General features: G+C 44.0%; 1 long non-coding RNA gene across 1 annotated transcript in view; it reads right to left on the reverse strand.

Moving 5' to 3' along the window:
* Window positions 1-1,949: 1,949 nt before the first annotated feature.
* LOC138267457 (uncharacterized) overlaps window positions 1,950-17,956 on the reverse strand; it is a 40,107-nt gene continuing 24,100 nt past the window's right edge. Inside the window, exons 2-4 of the long non-coding RNA XR_011199807.1 lie at window positions 5,324-5,406; window positions 5,115-5,159; window positions 1,950-2,059 (exon numbers count right to left, since the gene is read on the reverse strand). This is a non-coding gene — a long non-coding RNA (uncharacterized lncRNA). The remainder of the gene's footprint in view (window positions 2,060-5,114; window positions 5,160-5,323; window positions 5,407-17,956) is intronic.

Raw genomic sequence — 17,956 nt, forward strand, 5'->3', positions numbered from 1 at the left:
TCAAGTTGAGTATGTCCAAGGTTGGAAAAATGTCCAGGCCGATTGTCTGAGCAGGTTGTCTCTTGACTGGGAAAAAGTTGATCCTCAATCGATAAAGTGTTGCGATACGGATGATGCTGTAGCCTCTATATGTGATGTGGTTGAGTGGGGTTTGGGTACATTTACGCTGGAGGAATGGAAGAGTGAGATGGCTGCAGATGATTGTCTTAAGTATGTTTTCAAACTAGTTTCTTTAGGGGCTAGAAGAGAGAGTTCTCTTCCGTTGTCGGTAAGACCATTTCTGGATGTGTTAGATGAATTGTCGTGTTGTGGAGACAGTGTATTGATGCGGGGAGAACGTTTTGTTCCACCAGCTGGGTTAAGGTTTAAATTATTTTCCTTAGCTCATGAAGGTCACTTGGGTCAGGGGATGACAAGCAGGAGGTTGAAAGAGTTTTTTTGGTGGCCTGGTTTAGATGGTCAGGTCAAGTGTTGGGTGGAGCAGTGTAGGCTGTGCAAGGAGAGTGAGAAGAGGTTGAAAGTCGGAGTGGGCAGGATGGAAGGGCACATTGAAGATCCTGGGAAACCCTGGCACACGATTTGTTTAGATTTTATTGGTCCACTTTTTGAACTTCCTCTTCAGATGCGTTTTGCAGTAGTGGTGGTGGATGTACATTCAAGATGGTTAGTGGTTAAATTCGTACGTGATGTGACCACAACCACGACCATAAAGGTATTGGAGGACATTTTTATGGAAGAAGGTATTCCTATGGTCATGATTACGGACAATGGCACTCAATTAACTTCGAATGAGATGTGTTTGTTTCTGAAGAATTGTGGAGTGCGTCACACTAGAACGTCCCTATATTATCCTCAGGGTAATGGAATTGTAGAAAGAATCAATAGATTAATCAAGGGGACAGTACAGCTAGCTCTTGCTAATCGTTGTTGTGTGCGGAAAATGATTGTTGATGTGGTACATGCCTATCGTTCCACAATTCACAGTGTTACTGGTAAGTCTCCTTTTCGAGTGATGAGGGGGCGATCGATAGGGTCGAAATTGATTCCCCCCTGGCTTCAAGAGTGGGTTGCTTCAGGAGGAGTCAAGATGTCGAGTGGTGAGAAGATTGTTATCCCTCATCACAACTATAAGTTGAAGGTTGGGGATTGGGTTAAAGTCAAGTCAGGAAGAGTCAAGGGGGGTGTTTCGAGATTTAGAGGCCCTTTTCGTGTGAAGAAAGTGGGGAAGTTTCAAGTTGAGATTGAAGGAGGGGAGAAGTGGAATCTGAGAAATGTGGCTTTGTATCAGAGAAGTGGAGCATGTGCCCGTAGTCAAGAGGTGGAAGAGTGCTCGAGTTCATTTTTCTTGGGAAATGGGAGTAAGATGGATGTTGATTCAGAAGCTTTTGCCTTTGGTGTGAGTGATGGAACCTGTGAAAATGCTGGAGAGGTTGAGATACAAAGCACGAGTACAGCTCAAGGAGGTGGGATACAAAGTACAAGTGCATTTCAAGAGGGTGAAAAACAAGGTGCAAGTACACCTCAAGTGGAGACATCCATTCGTAAACAACCGATGAGGATCCATAAGTGTCCTAGTTATTTGAAGGACTATGTAGTGTCCTAAGTTATCTGTTGAACTGTGTTATGAAATAACATTTGTAACTTTTGTTCTAAATTATTGCTTTATTGTTTTCTTTATTAATGTATTACTTATTTGAAGAACTATGTCATTTGTAACATGTATTCTTAAGTATGACTTGTTTTCCATTTCTCTTGTTGTTTTTGTTTATTATTTTTAATTAGTTACTTAGTGTGAAGATAAGAGGATATGTTATGTTTTGATTCCGCGCTGTGTTCGGCGGAATGTTGGCGTCTAGTGATTCTGGAGGTGACAGTTACTGAAGCTCTCCAGAGTGGCTGGATGCTAGGTCGCTTGTAGAAATAAACCTTCTATTTGAACTTACCTCTGTGACAGATTCGAGTTTATTCACATCAGGGTCCCACACAAGTGAGGTATCATTTTACTTGGGAGACTGAGGGGAACACTGGGTGGTAGGAAATTTGTGCTGACTCGGTGATCCTACAAAGAAAAATTAGGAAAATATGCTTATTTAAGCAAATTTTGAGGTTTGCAGGTAGAACGGGTAAGAACATTTTGGGGGATCCACTGAACCCACATCTCCCTTGATCCCACTGGGTGTCTAATTTTTTTTAATTGTCAGGGTTTGGTAGGTTTCACCAGATGAATGCTGCGCCCGGGACCAAAAACGCAGGCGCCCCCCCCCCCCCCCACGGGAAAAACAAGTAGTTTTGTAATAGATAATTTTGATGTATGACATCCATCTGTGATGTTACAAACAGTAAAATTGTGAAAAGAAACACACTTAGGTTATGTTAAAAAGACCCCTCACCCACCAACCATGGTGGCATACTTCATTAACGGGGCCTCACCTGATACACCTAGCATGTCACGGGTGTTGTTTGACGCCTGATAACAGCAGAGCAGGTTTTGTCATTTTCACCACACATACTGGTTATATTTGACACGAGGGGGAGTGATGTTTCAGTAGATCAAATTTTATTAACAAGATATTTCACAAAAATAGAAGACTGTGTTAATAACTGAAAGGCCAAAAAACTGAACCAATGACACAGCTCGTGAGCTGTAAAGCTGCGTCAAGGCACCAACCGCTTTACAGTCCATTCACACACCTTTCATACATGACATGCACAAGATCATTCACACCACAAGCTGTAGGCCCAGCACTGTACCAACACTCGCATCAACAGACAGCACCATTCAAGGGCCCATCACTTTCATACGCCCACATGCCTGATACAGCAATCACATCAGCTGATGGGAATGTTTGGACTGGCGTTTAGCTAGCAGTGTGTTGCAGTGGCCAACTACAAGTCACTATTTACACCGGCAGCCAAGCGCCACTCCACCCACACCGTCAGCCAAGTGCCACTTCATGCACACCGCCAGACAAGCGCTACTCCATGCACACCACCGACCAAGCACCCATCCACGCACACCGTCAGCCAGGCGCCAATCCACGCACACCCCCATCACTTTTTTTTTTTAAACAACAAAGAAACCACTAACTAATTATAAATAGGGATAAAACTAAAACACAAAAGCTCTAACTAAATACATAACAGTAATGCCAACCGTGAAACTGAATATATGAAAATATAAAATAGGCAGTTTACGCTCATGGTAGTTCCCAGGAATTCTTTTGGGTGTGGTAATGTCTGAAACAGCCAGCCACGCACAGCCCAGGCTTTGAAGGACAATCCGGGCGTTACATCCGACTCTCCCTCCAGATACCTCTTCGGGCACTGACTTTACATTTCTTAGTGGGCAAGTCTTTTTTGGGAGTGGGATGAATGTGATCAGGAAAGTGGCGATCTTTTAATCTAGCCACATCCTCCACCACTGCTTCCATAGGAACTCTTGACTGTTCCACCACAATACGGCTGTCTATCACTGACTCCTGAAGTTTAACAACTTTCATTCTTGACTCAGGGGAACAATCCTTGAACATAAAAGCATTAAAAGTTGCTAAATAAAACAAATGGATGGCCAACTCTTTATACATCATGCAAGACTTACGAAGAGCAGTGTAAGGTTCCAACCTCTGATACACTTTATCAACACCACCCATGTGCATAGGTTTGCAGCCTTCCGCAACCTTACCCCAAACAGTCACAGGGGAAGTACTCTCATCATGGATGGTAGTCAGCATGTACACATCCCTCCTGGCTGCAAGTTTTCAGAGCTAGCAGCTCATTATTACACAAGGCACTGCACTGTCCCCTCTAAAGCTTTTTACCGACAAGCTTCCTTGGATATCTTTTTCGGTTACAAAGGATTGTGCCACAAGCAACAGTGTCCACTCTGAACAATTCCTTGAACAGCTGTACTCCAGTGTAGAAGTTATTTACGTACAAATGGTGACCTTTGTTAAACAGTTGTCTACCAAGTTCCCACACAATTTTCTCACTAAAACGAAAATTGGGCGGACAACCAGGGAGGTCAGTACTGAAATAACTACCAGTGTAGACCTGGAAATTATACACATATCCTGTACTACTTTCAGACAGCATATATCTTAATTCCATACTGTGCCCTCTTGTAGGAATGTACTGCTTAAAAACCAAATGCCCCTTGAACAGGACCAAAGACTCATCTACAGATATTTCTTTCCCTGGAACATAGACCTCTGAAAACTGATCTACAAAATGATCAAGGACAGGCCTAATCTTAAAAAGATGGTCACAATCAGGATGATATTGTGGCAAGGCTAAAGCATTGTCAACAAAATGCAGCATCTGAAGAAGAAGCAAATACCGAGTACGAGTCATGGTTGAAGGAAATATAGCCGTTGCCATCAAGGGACTAGTAGACCAATAAGAAGACAGTTATGGCTTCCTTATCAACCTCATCAAAAACATCTAACCCAAGAACTTTTTCAACTCTTCCAGATTTGTAGGAATCCACTGGATAGCTCTAGACTGAGGCCTAAGTCTGTCAGTGTTGTCACTCAAATACTGCTTCGCACAGAAATTAGTCTGCTCAAAAATCTCTTCCAAAAATACATCGTCCATAAACAACTGAAAGAAATTGACAGGCAAAAACATTTCTGTATTCACTCTGCACCCTGGGAGACCAGTAAAGACCGGCAACTGTGGCTGCGCCATGCTTGGGGCAACCCAGACTTCAGGTCTTCCAGTGGGAAACCTTTCAGCCCCAGGCTGCTCCGCTATTGGCACATCAGTGTCCTCCTCTAAAACACGCCCTTCATCTGCACTTAGAGTGGCTTCCTCATCAAAAGATTCCTACCGGACACAAAATACACTGCCAGAATCTCTCACTTCCTCCTCTGCCCCAGGTGCACAGTCAGTGTCATAATCATGATCAGAAGGTGACTCAAAATGCATACCAACAACCTGCTGAGGGGTCACTCTGCAACTAGCCATGATCCTTTCTAAGAAGTGTAGCTTCACAAAAGTGCCAACAAGAACCAGCACTGTCTAAAATAAGTAATAAAAACAAAGTGTGGCTTTATCACAAAGAGTCATATACTCAAAAACTATACCACTCACTTGCCTGAAAAAGCTAGACTCACCAGCAACTATTCTGCACAGACACAGCAATCAGCAATGATATTCCACTAAAAAGAAAAAAGAAAAGCAAATTAGACATAAGACAACAAAAATATAATTGTGCACAAATCTAAGGACAATTTCAGACACAATCCTGCATTTAGTACACCACCACCAAACGTCATTCATGCTTGGCAACAATACTCCTTTGGAATAAATTGTTTTTTCTTACCTAAAACATGCAACTACGCAAACTGCAGGTCAACCACTGCCAAAACCACAAGGAGCCAGGGAAAAGGAAGCAAAAGCTTTGAACTAGAAAAAAAAAGGAGAAATAAACTGTTAGAATTGCAAATGCAAATACTTTGCCAGTTGACTAACACCCCGCCACCAAATATTAAAAAGATTTCCCTGGTGTCTAGTGGTTTCTGCCCCCCCTACACAAAATAGGCCGACATGCCCCTCAAGGGGGGCAGAAATGGCCAACAGTTGTGTGCCCCCCTTGTGGGGGCGACCCTTGCCCAAGGGGCCACCCCCGCCCCCACACACAAAAAATAAAACTTTAAAAAATCCCTGGTGTCTAGGTGCCATCTGCCCCCAAGGGGTGCAGATGGGCCCAAAAAGAAATAGGCCGATCTGTTCCCCAGGGGGGGCAGAAATGGCTATCAGTCAAATGCCCCTTTTGGGGGGTGCCCCCAAGAAACAAAAACACAAACACAATTTAAAAAAAAAAACTCAACTCCCTGGTGCCTATTGGGTTTCAAATACCCCCCACCCCTTGCCCCCAATCATGGAGCAGGAATCCATTGAAAACAGGCACGGGGGAAAAGTAAAAACTCTTTCCTTTCCCCCTGTGTCTGTCCCCCCCCCCAAAAAAAAACTCCCAGGAGTTGGACTCACCTTTCAAACGTCCTATCTCCAAACGTGCTGGAAGCAAATGGCTTCCAACGCATCCCTGGCAGCATTTGTTGACGTCGGCGTGCTGTGGGCGCGCTGACGTCATCAGATTGCTGTGGGGGAGTTCGGGGGTGAAAGGGGAAGCGATTCCCCTTCCATCCCTGACTGGGGAGTGTGGGTAGGAGGCCCATGGGGGAGCGCTGGTGCTCCCCCTGTGGGCTTGGTGCAGGACGAGCTGGGCTCATCCTCTGCACACGGCAACCGTAGCCGAGGGCAAGACCAGCTTGTCCAGTGCACCGTAGGGTTTAAGATAACACATGTATTATCTCTTTTTTGGCATTGGTTACCCCTTTAGACAAACCCTTAGGGGCAGAGGATTTGCATTGTAATAATTCTTACTTTCTTAGGAAAGCCTAACATGCTTAGTTGTCTGCCAGGAATAAGTCATTAAATAATGCATACATACACACATGTAGATACATAGAGGGCCTTTAGGTTAGTCATCTCCTTCAATTAGTCAGTCTGTGTGCTATCTACACACTGTTTCCACCTATGACACGTACTGCATGGGGTAGTGGTTTAGTCCACATCAGTCACTGACTCACTTGCCCTGTGAATGAAGGCATGTTCTGATCACATTTGCACATCCACTTGAAAAGGAGTGTGCTTCGGTGCTAGGACTGGTTGGTCCTTAGTTTTCAATTTTCACTTTTTTTTATAGTTCCCCTTTCATGCCTTTGTTTCTGTTCTTTATATTTTCTTAAGAGGAAACTACAGCCCCTGAGGCAGTGCTAGAGGCCTTGTCTTGCCACTCCTTTCATTTGCAGGGTGCTGCATTCCAAATGGTTACGTCTGCTACACCAGGTGACTATTGTCTAATGTTGTTTATAGTTTATCATTGTTTTGCCAATTCAAGATGGCCAACACGTTCGATGTCAGCATCGCGGCCATGCTAAAACTTTAAAACAATGAAGAATGCAAGAATGGGCCTTGCATGAGGGCAAAAATGAGTGACAGAGGGTGTATATGATAATTTATTGATCTCACTAAACCCATCAATGACACAAGTCACATTTATTCATAAGACAGACTTATTGGCATTACCAATGCTCGTTTGTTATTGTGACTGGTGGATATTTCAGGTGTTCTTTCAAGTTTTATGATTACTAAGTAGAAATCAAGTTTACATCTTAAAGGCTGTGTGCTTACGGCAGGGCAAGTTTGAATTGTGTTCGATGGGCCGTGTGAAAAGATAACTGGTACTACTGGCCAGTAGAGGGCAGCATTGACAAACCCATCGCTGTTGTTTCCCGACATTAACAATTTAAATAGGATTGTCTTCCTCTGAGGCTTGGCGATGTGAATGGGTACATCCGGCACATATCGGAACATTTTAGTTTTCCCACATAGGGTGACCACCTGGCATTGAGGCAAATTCTGGACAGAACTGTAAAAAATTCAGGACAAAGGGTCAAAATTCAGGACAAAAATTCAGGACAAAGGTCAAAATTCAGGACAAAAATTCAAGAACAATCGTCAGTTTTACAGACACACGCAAGAGAGGCCATGCCTCACTATGTTGTCAGTGCATTTATGTACTCTTTTTTTAACATAGCACTATTTATTCACTATGGACCTTTTGTGATTGCCTCCTGGTGTGCTACATTCAGGTGTCACATTACGTCCTTGTTCAGTAGTAAATTAATGCCCTTCACGGCAAGGCCATCACCCCAACCCAAATCTATCCGATCTTTCCTGAAGAGAAAGTAACAGCAAAATTTTGATTATGTTTCTGAACATTTCAAAACCCCTGGCAAACAGTTTGGGAAACAATAAGGTAATTAACCTTATGCTAGTTTAAACAAATTGAACAAAAACATCTGGCTTACCCCAACCGCCCACGGACTTTCAACCTATTTTTTTTTTTAAAGAGGCAGGGCAGATGGTGTGGGTGACAGTCTCACACCTAATGACAGGATGTGATGTACCCATAATTGTCTGTAGTCTCACTGCACTAGAGTGTATGTTTGGGACTCTACATTTATCTCAGAAATGGGAGCCCGGACTACCAATCAAAGATAACAAAAGAGGAGGATGAAATTTAGATCAAATGGGAGATCCACGGCAAGTAATTCAAAGGGTTGTTGCTAACAACTGGATAAATAAAGAAGAAAAGAACAAGGTGGGACAATTCCTAAAATCAGACAAGATGGGTCCACCAAGACTATTTGAAGGTATTGGGTACCTGGGGAGTTGTCTGCACACGGGAGCGAAACAGAAGGGGCACTCTTAAGTGGTTGAACAATCAACACCCATCCACCTTGGCAAACTCTTCTGGTGCAATGGTTCGCTGTTAGAGCTTGTGAAGAGTGAGCAGGGGCCAGACCCCTTGCAAGGTTGTGCAAGGTAATGGCCCGCTTAGTCCATGTCTTTATATGGTTTTGAAATTGAGCAAAAGCCAAACTAGAGATCTGGGTTATCCCTAAGTGTCAAGTACACATAGAATCTTCAAAATATTTGGGATGTAAATTGCGCAAACAAAATTTTTAAATTTTTAAATTTAATTAGTGTTTCTTTAACATATGGCACTGTTTTCGCCTTCATACACAATTAGATCTCAGATTGAACGAGGAACCAGTTACCTTTTGATACCTAGTGATTAATATCTACCATTCTTACACTGATTTCCAGGATGAAAATCTCGGCAGAGCGAACGGTTCCTCCAAGCCCAGTCTGCTTTTTGGTCTTCTCTTCTGCTTTCTGTAGAGGCCATGTGGCACTAGCGAAGATGGTGTGCTACCCCAATGATAGTATTATTTTGCAAACCTTCCCCTACTCGTCCTTCATTCCTTCTTCAGACAGGCCACACATCTGATTGGATCGCTGCACCATCGGAAGCTCTTTCCACTCTAAAGCTAACTGTGACTGCGGGTGGATTAGATCTTCTGGACTTAGAATGCTTTTATTCAGCTGCAGATGTCCAATGGGTGGCTCACTGGCTTTCTGCCCACCTCCCTGCATGAGATGGGGTTTACCAGTAAAGACCTTTAAGGAAGGCTTAATGCACTGCTCATCGTTTCCTACTGACTATTCTATGGATCACCGTCCGGGGTTATCATGCATGGCTTTCTCTTGCCTTGCCAGAAACTGTAAACTCACTGACACAAAGAAACCCTATGCTCCTGCACTACCTTTGCTAAGCCTTCCCACTTGCACAGGATGGCTGTGCTCAGAGCAACTCCATCAGTGGCATGTTGCAGGTGTCTTAAAATTGGGGACTTTGTTTCTGAACAGTGAGCTACTAAATTTCCAAACCCTTGTGGCAGACTACCATCTTCACCACGGTCAACTCCTTACTTGCAACCACCTTAAATAATCATTAAATGCCCTATTTCATGTCTGCTACCTAGCACTAACCCTACAAGAGGTCTGCCAGAAGGTCTGTACCATAGGAAATGGTGGCAAACTGATAGAATGGGTGTACAGACCTATCCTGCAACATGGAAACCACTCCAGGTCTTCTTGTCATACTACCTGGGTGATTGATGTAGCCAAACCTCTGCAAGATATGGACTAAAATACTGGACTTTCCCCAGAAAGTATTGCATAGCTATCACTTTAAGTAAATTCATAGTGCTTCCTTGTGAATGCATTCTGCCTGTTGCTTGCCATTGGCCTTGTGGTTTGTAACTCACAATTTGTTGCTTTCAATTTGCTGGCTTTATTTGTTTTAGGCTATGCAGCTTGAATTCGTCCCTTCCTTTGCCAAAACCTTATTTACAGTAGCCTGCCGTGTGCTCCCTTTCTGTAAACAGGCCTGTAAATCTTGTTCTTATCTTATCATATTTGCTGTGCATTCAAAGAACAAAGTCAAATGTCAGGCTCTGTCTTCAGTGGGAACTTAGTGTTTACTTTCCTTTCTCTGACTTCAAAGTGAGAGGATTTATGCAACAATCTTGCTGGATACTGGGGTTAGGAGAGAGTTTTTTCTATCACATGACAACATTTAAATAGACTTCAAAATATATCAGAATTAGAAGTACAAATCAAGCACATTTTTGTTAATTCTGAACTGAGCTTGAAACAAATACCTTTACATGATTAAAACAAATCATTGCATTAGGTGATGCAATTTCCACACATCATCGTCTGTGCACAATATAGTTTGATTTGAAAAACTGTATATCTGTGCAAATGTAATGGTCATTTCAATCAAAAATGTGTTGTCTGTAATGGCAGTGTGTTACCACACCATGCATGCTCCACTCCACACCACTGCACCCTACTCTGTATCACTCCACTTTACGCCACTCCATGCCACTGTTCTCTTCTCCATTCGGAACCACTCCACATTATGCCTCTGCTCTCTATGCTACTTCACACTATGCCTCTCTACTCTACTCTGTACTACTCTACTCTAAGCCACCGCACTTTGCGCCTCTCTACACCACTGCGCTCTGCTCGTCTGCACGCCATACCACTCCAGCCTAGGCAACACCAATCTAATCCGCACAGCTCCACTCTCTGCCACTCTGCAACGCTGCACTGTACGCCACTGCACTCTAAGCTAATACACTCTATGCTAATGCACTTTACTCTGTAACACTCAACTCTATGCCCCTGCACTCTACATCAATACACTGTACATCATTCTAATCTACTCTGCACCTCTGCACTCTATGCCACGGCACTCTACACTACTTTACTCTATGCCATCACACTCTATGCCACTTTATGCAACTCCACTCTAACCTGCACTTCTCCACTCTAAGCCACCTCACTCTACTGTGAAATAATCTACTTTATGCCACTGCACTCTCTGCCACTGCATTCTATGCCACTGCACTCTACCCTGCACCTCTCCACTCTATGCAACTGCACTCTACTCTGAAACAATCAATTCTACGCCACTGTACTCTACACCACTCTGACCACTGCACTCTAGTTCAATGCACTCTACACCACTGCAAACTGACACTCTGCAACACTGCTCTGGCCGCCACTATACTCTACACCACTCTGCTCTGTACTACTGCATTTTGCACCAATATACTCTATTCCACTGCATTCTATGCCACTCTACTCTGCCCAATGCCACTCTATGCAACTGCACTCTACACCAGTGCACTCTAAACAACTGCACTGCCCTTTACTCTGCACCACTGTACTCTATGCCACTGTTCTCTGTACCACTCTACACCACTGCACTGACATTCTACTCTGCAACTCTGCACTCTACACCACTCTACTCTATCCACTATACTCTACTCTACACCACTCTACAATACTCCACTCTGCACCATTCTACACCACTACACTCTATGCCACATGAGTCTACTCTGCACTCTATGACACTGCACCACCCTGCATTACTGGACTCTCTGCTACTCTATTGTATGCCACTCTACTCCACTGCACTCTATGTAACTCTACCCCATGCCACTGCACTCTGCGCCAATGCACTCTAAACAACTGCACTGTACGCCACTGCCCTCTACTCTGTACCACTGTACTCTACGCCACTTCTCTGTGCCACTCTACTCCACTCTACATCACTGCACGGACACTCTACTCTGTAGTGTTGCACTCTCCAGCACCGTACTATACACCAATGTACTATGTACTACTGCATTCTATGCCACTGCACTCTATGCCACTCTACTCTGCATCACTCCACTCTACAGCACTTTGCCCTACTCTGCACCACTCTACACTACATCACTCCACTCCCTGCAACATGAGTCTACTCTGCAATCTATGCCACTGCACCACTCTACACTACTGCTCTCTCTGCTACTCTATTGTATGCCACTCTACTCCACTGCACTCTATGCCACTCTACTCTGTCCCATGCCACTCCATGCCACTGCACTCTAAACCACTGCACTCTACGCTAACGCACTCTAAACAACTGCACTGTACCCCACTGCACTGTACTTTGCACCAGTGGGCTCTACGCCACTGCTCCTATGCTACTCTACTCCACTTCACACCACTATGCCACTAGCTCTAAGCCATGCTGAACAGCAGCTACTCTGGTGTATAACATGGCTAATGGCTAAAACACATTAGCAAAGCCAATAACTCTTTCGCAGATTAGACCTATTGGCTTTGCCAATGTTTGTTAGTACTATGAGGTACCGAGGTACCTGAAAGAACTGTGAAAAATATAATTACATCATAATAAAGGCTGCTACAAAATGCACAAATACATTTCGGTTAAATTAAAAAAAAGTGCTTCTCAAATACAGATTTGAATAATATACAGTTTATACCTAGTGATAAAAAGATTTAGAACACTCCATTAAAACCACACACTCCACAGCTCACCTGGGAACACCATTACAATACCTCTCTAAAAGAAATATCTTTGCCACCAGAAAACTTCAAGTGACTCCTTTTAGTAAAGTCAATGCAGGTTTTCAAGCCCCTTTGTATTTGCAGATTTACCAGTTGCCCACATTTGCATGTCTTTAGGGAAGGAGACCCCCTGGCAAGAAGGCCTTTTCTTATCTGTCTGCCCCTCCCTCCCTCAGAGCACAGGAGACCCCCTGCCTTCCAGCCCAGCTGGGGAAACTCCTCTGCCGTAATTTCGCCCTGCCTCCGTTGCCCTTTAGGTGAAAGGCTAAAATTACGGACAAATGCCGTCCGTTAAAGCTTTCATCACGGACAACGGACAGCAGGGCGAAATTACAGACAGTCCGTGAAATTTACGGACGGGTGGTCACCCTAACACATATTGTAACGCATAATACATTTTGAAGTAAGATATACATAAGTCCAAAAATTGTAGAAATAGCAGCTAGACACGTTTTGACTATTCGAGTTTAATCTATGCGTTTTCGTCAAGCCCTTATCCCCCTTAAAAAAACATGATCTCGGCTGTAGCCAAGATTTTCAAAGTCCCCGAGTCTTCTGAAGTTCCGAGTGTACATTGATCCTGTGGTGAAGCCAGAGCCCCTGATGACAGGTGTGATGTAGTATCTGGGCTCATACATCTATGTATTCATTCACAAACTAATGAGTGGCTCTGGGAAGGACTGCCAGAAAGCCAGTCTGGAGGGCCTTTAATAATAGATCTCACTATTTCCACATTTTGAGTAGGGTGATTTAATTTCAAAGCTCTTATTTCTGGTCCATCTAAATTTGAAAGAGTGTTGGCAAAGCCAGTAGGTCTTGCCTATGCGCAGTGCTTTAAATGGGCCAGTACTGTCCGGTACTGAGTACCGGCACTTTTTTATTTTGAGAGGGAGAGTACCGGCACATCTCAAGAAAAACGTAATACTTTTAATTGGAGAGTACCGGCACTTCTCAGAAACAAGCAGGTACTCTGGTACAGAGTACCTGCACTTCTATTTTTCCATTTAAAGCACTGCCTATGCGATATCTATTGGTTTTGTCATTTTGTCATTGGTTTTAGCCATGTTGTACAGCAGCACGGCTGAAAGGTAAAAACACACACACACACACACTATGATGCGGTCAAAGCTTGCCACGTCATATCTATTTATTTTACTTTCAACCATGCTGTCCAGCAGGAAAACACATTAAAAAGCCACATCAAAACCAACTAGTCGAGCTTTAAGGGTAATCTGTACTGGCTTTATCAGACCGTACTTGCCCACATTGCAGCTGTGATGGGTCCCTGCATATCCCTAACATGAATTCCAGTGGGATAACATTTTGAGAATACGCTGCAGCATTAGCTTGTGTTACTGTTTTATTTGGACAGCACATGTCTGCCGTTATGACTTGGTAGGGCAGAGGACTCTGAGAGGTTCACTTCTGTGTGGTTGTGGGTTCCTGATGTTTACCCGTTCTATTCTTGGTGTTCTCGTATGTTAGCGTCTCACCATGTGTATGGCTCCCTTTGTTCATGGCTCTTGTCCGTGCTGGGTGATGGTTCCTAGAAGGCAATAAAGTATGGCGTTCAGTGCGGCTAGGATTTGCATCGTATCCACAGACTATCCCTACCGAACCATCGTTTCATATAGTCTGCCAGATAGTCCAGTGAGCACCGATATGCGCATGGTTAGCTGTCCACAGCTTAGCACCGGAAACCTGAAATTGTAGGAGTGACATGAAGTTTGTGCCCGTCAAGCCACAAACTTGTTGTGCCTGACAAAAGAACCAGTTTGTTGCTTCAAAAAATCACTGACAGAATGTCCTAGCATCACAGTGCTGCACAACCAGACGTATTCCAGAGATCAGAGCCTGTCAGGGCTCACCCGGGTGTGCGGCTGGCAGTAGAGTCCATTGACTCATGAGAGCTTTGGTGGAGTCATTTGGGGGAGTCAGTGGAATAGGCTGTAAGGCAGTTCGCAGCTGCTACTATGCAGCCCAAGCTGAAAGACGACCCAGGCCATTCCATACCCCCGGCAGACTGGCCATGACATTCACCTTAATCGGACAGAGAAACCATGATGCTTGTATTCCAGGCATCACCTATATGACAAGGAGAATCGTCACAGTAACACCTACGGTCTCCAGCTCCAAAAACCACCAAGAATGAAGGAAGGATAAACTCTTACACAGTGACAAGTTCTTTGAGATGCCTGACATGGGAATTGAATCACAGAATTACTGCGCAAGCAGAGGCTGAGAATAGATATATTTTGAACAATTAAACAGGGGACAGGGCAGAGTAGAGAACATCTAAGAAGCTTGGGTTGTTAAAGGTGTTGGTGGGAAAGGGGTGTTGTGCGTGGGAAGGATATTCCTGTGTGAGTTTTTTGCACTGTAACATATGAACTCAGTTTAGAAACTTTTTTACCAAGAGTGTTCCATGAGTCTGGCTCATGGTACCGATTATTGCCACCAGAAGGGCCCATCACAAACCTAGGCAGTTGCACATGCATGCACCCTCCACAGTGCGGGCACAACCTCTGAGAGTTCCCATCAGTGCTGGAGAGAGTATGGCAGTGAAAGATGGACCACCAGTGAAGGTTCCCATTCTGAAGTTTGGCCCAGGCAGACATCCTGGGTTTTGATAGTGAGCAGAGACCCACCTTCATTCCCTACAGTCAGCATGGCCTGTGACCCGACACTCCTGTGAGGTGGGCATGTATGTCGGTATGTCTATAGCTCAAGTTCCCACTTCCAAGACACCCATGTGAGGGCGCATGAACTGCACACAACTTCTTAGCTGGCACCTGTTAATGTGCCTCCTCCGAGCTTGTGCCACTGTGCCCATGGCAATAAATTAGAAAGGGGTGATATATTTACACGGGGCCATGCACATATAGAACGGCGCTGCGCAGGCATAAAAGCGGACACAACCCGTTTCTCTCTCTCCTCGGGCCCCTCCATCATAGGACACCAAGTTGCAGCACTTCTGAACTGTTGATGATGCGAGAGAGTAAGCATGGATGCCAGAATTACTCCTGTTACTACCTCTTTTAAAGATTGACGCAGTGCAGTGGTCGGCTGGCTTGTTAGCATCGAGGCCCTCTGGCAGTGCCATATAGGTCAGCTTGAGAAGGCCAGTTTGTGGGCCGTTTTGTTGTTTTTTTAGTCCCCTGGGCCATGACAGGACAACAAAATTAAATAAACAAGCATTTTCAATGCAACGGGTCTCGCATTTGCTCGAGTTAGAGCTATTAGCGTTGTAAAGAAAAAAAAACGCAGCGCGATTGCGCTATGTAAAATGCAGTGCTATGGCGCTGCGTGGAAAATGAACAGATAAAGTAGTCCGGACCAAGGCTCAAAACATCGAGCCTCGTATGTTTCTGGTAGTTTACCGGTGCTGTGTACGTGGGCTAAACACCAGAAAAGGCATGACGTATGCATGCCTTTCACAAATGAAAACAAACATATTTTAAAAGGCAAGCCCACAAACCAATGTAATTGACTGACGTGGCCTGGGCGTGGTTTGAAGCCCAACGAGAGATTACAGAATGGACTGAGCGCTTTGCGCTTGCCCATAAATACAGCCCTACACTGGCCATTTCAAGCTCACCCACCTGGCAGTGGCAGACTGTCACACTGGCCAAAAGGCCTCCCAGCACTGGTGCGCTGATACAATTGTGAGCAACCTTTTGTGCTGCCATTCCTAGCACTGTGTCATTGCCAGTGACGTTCACGTTGTGGCCTTCCGGTTTTGCACTTGCACAACACTGAGGATACTTCTAACAGTGCTTAAGAATTTGAGCAAAACAAGGCGCTCTCCCACAGTTTTATGTCAATGACCAAACCGGGTGCTGAACTGTAGAGGACAGCAGTTGTTGTGCACTCATTTATCGTTGATGTTTCAGTGAAACCCTAACGACGAGTCCCTGGCTAAACTGTAGGAGCAAAGCATACTCTATAGGTGGATAACAGCCCCTGGACTGTAGAGGACAGCAGTTGTGCACTCATTCATCGTTGATGTTTCAGTGAAACCCTAACGACGAGTCCCTGGCTAAACAAAGCTTACTCTATAGGTGGATAACAGCTCCTGCCTGAATATATAGAACACCTTTGCTTGCTGTAGGAGAACAAGCAGCCTTCACTGTCATGCCATCTCTGTTACTGTTGCTGGTGCTGCCCACGTCATACATCTCCAACCATGCAAAAAAAAAAAAAAAACAGTAACAGCTGATTTACCTACCTCGGCGTGGCTCTGGGGAGGCGGTACAAAGACCACAATTTAACAAACTGCACCAATCTAGGCTAGCAGAAGTGATATGTGATTGCAGATCTTTCCACTGTGAAGCGCTTCATCAGATTGCCATATGACCCACTTTCAAAAGACCCCGGCATAACCGGCAATGGAAACATTTAAAAGGATCAGATTTTCTTCTGAAGTCAAAACATACTCCAGAAAAAGACTACTGCGTTCCAAATTTGCCCCTACTAATAGCACTCTACAACAAGAAAACCAGCAGGGGCACATCCTTTGCAGTCAAGTTCACTAAATTGTGGAATGTAATCCTGGCAAGAATACGAGCCATGGATAACAAGCTGGAATTCAGGAAGATGATGAGGAACTTGCTGGTCCCTGCCCAAAGTATATTCCAACAATGCACCATCATCACCCTGAAAACCATCAATGTGGTAAGAAGCACACAACCCTATCTAACTCAAAATAAACATCTCATTTTCAAAAATAAATTAACAATGTTACAGCTGTCGGGGAATCCGTGCTTCATCATTAAACAATCTACACACATGCATACCACTTACACATTGAAATTGAAAAGATATCTGGAAGCACTTAGAATGTACATGAACTGCAAATACATATTGACCGATTGCACTTTTTCTTCCTATGATAGCAATACGGTCTAACTCACTACAATTGTCTACTAAAACTTAAACAAGCATACGCATCAGATTTAATGACTTAGGGCCTGATTCTTATCTTGGCTGATGGGACACTCCGTTACAAATGTGACACATATCCCGTCCGCCGTATTACAAGATCCATCCTATCCTATAGCACTTGTAATACGGTGGATGGGATATCTGTCACATTTGTGAGAGAGTATCCCATCCGCCAAGATCGTAATCAGGCCCTTAGGTCTATAACAAAGATCTGCCCTCACACCCCATGACATTCAGAACAATGCACAAATTATACAATTGCCAGACCCCTGTTAGTGTAACAACAGGATGATTTTCCTGTGATGGACCGTAACTCACTAACTCACTCTTAGGCATGAAACTAGCATCCATTTATGGTATCTGCATACATGTGCACAAATCTACATTGGAGTCACAGTAAAATGTTCTAAAAAAGAAAAGCCTATAAACACCCAAAAACGTTAAAAATTTACCTTACAAATAATTTACATTAAAAAAAAACAGAAAAACAATGTAAACATTATCTACCAATTGAAAACCATAAAAAAAATTGCAGTAAAACACTTCTACCCTGCTCCCCCAAAATTTAACAACAAACGAAAAATGTGCAATTATATTTAAAAAAAATCACAGCAAAAATAATCAAAAGATGAACCTTTAAAAAACGAAACCAAAACCCATTAAA

This window comes from Pleurodeles waltl, chromosome 12 (assembly GCF_031143425.1).
Source record: "Pleurodeles waltl isolate 20211129_DDA chromosome 12, aPleWal1.hap1.20221129, whole genome shotgun sequence".
Classification (NCBI taxonomy): Eukaryota; Metazoa; Chordata; class Amphibia; order Caudata; family Salamandridae; genus Pleurodeles; species Pleurodeles waltl.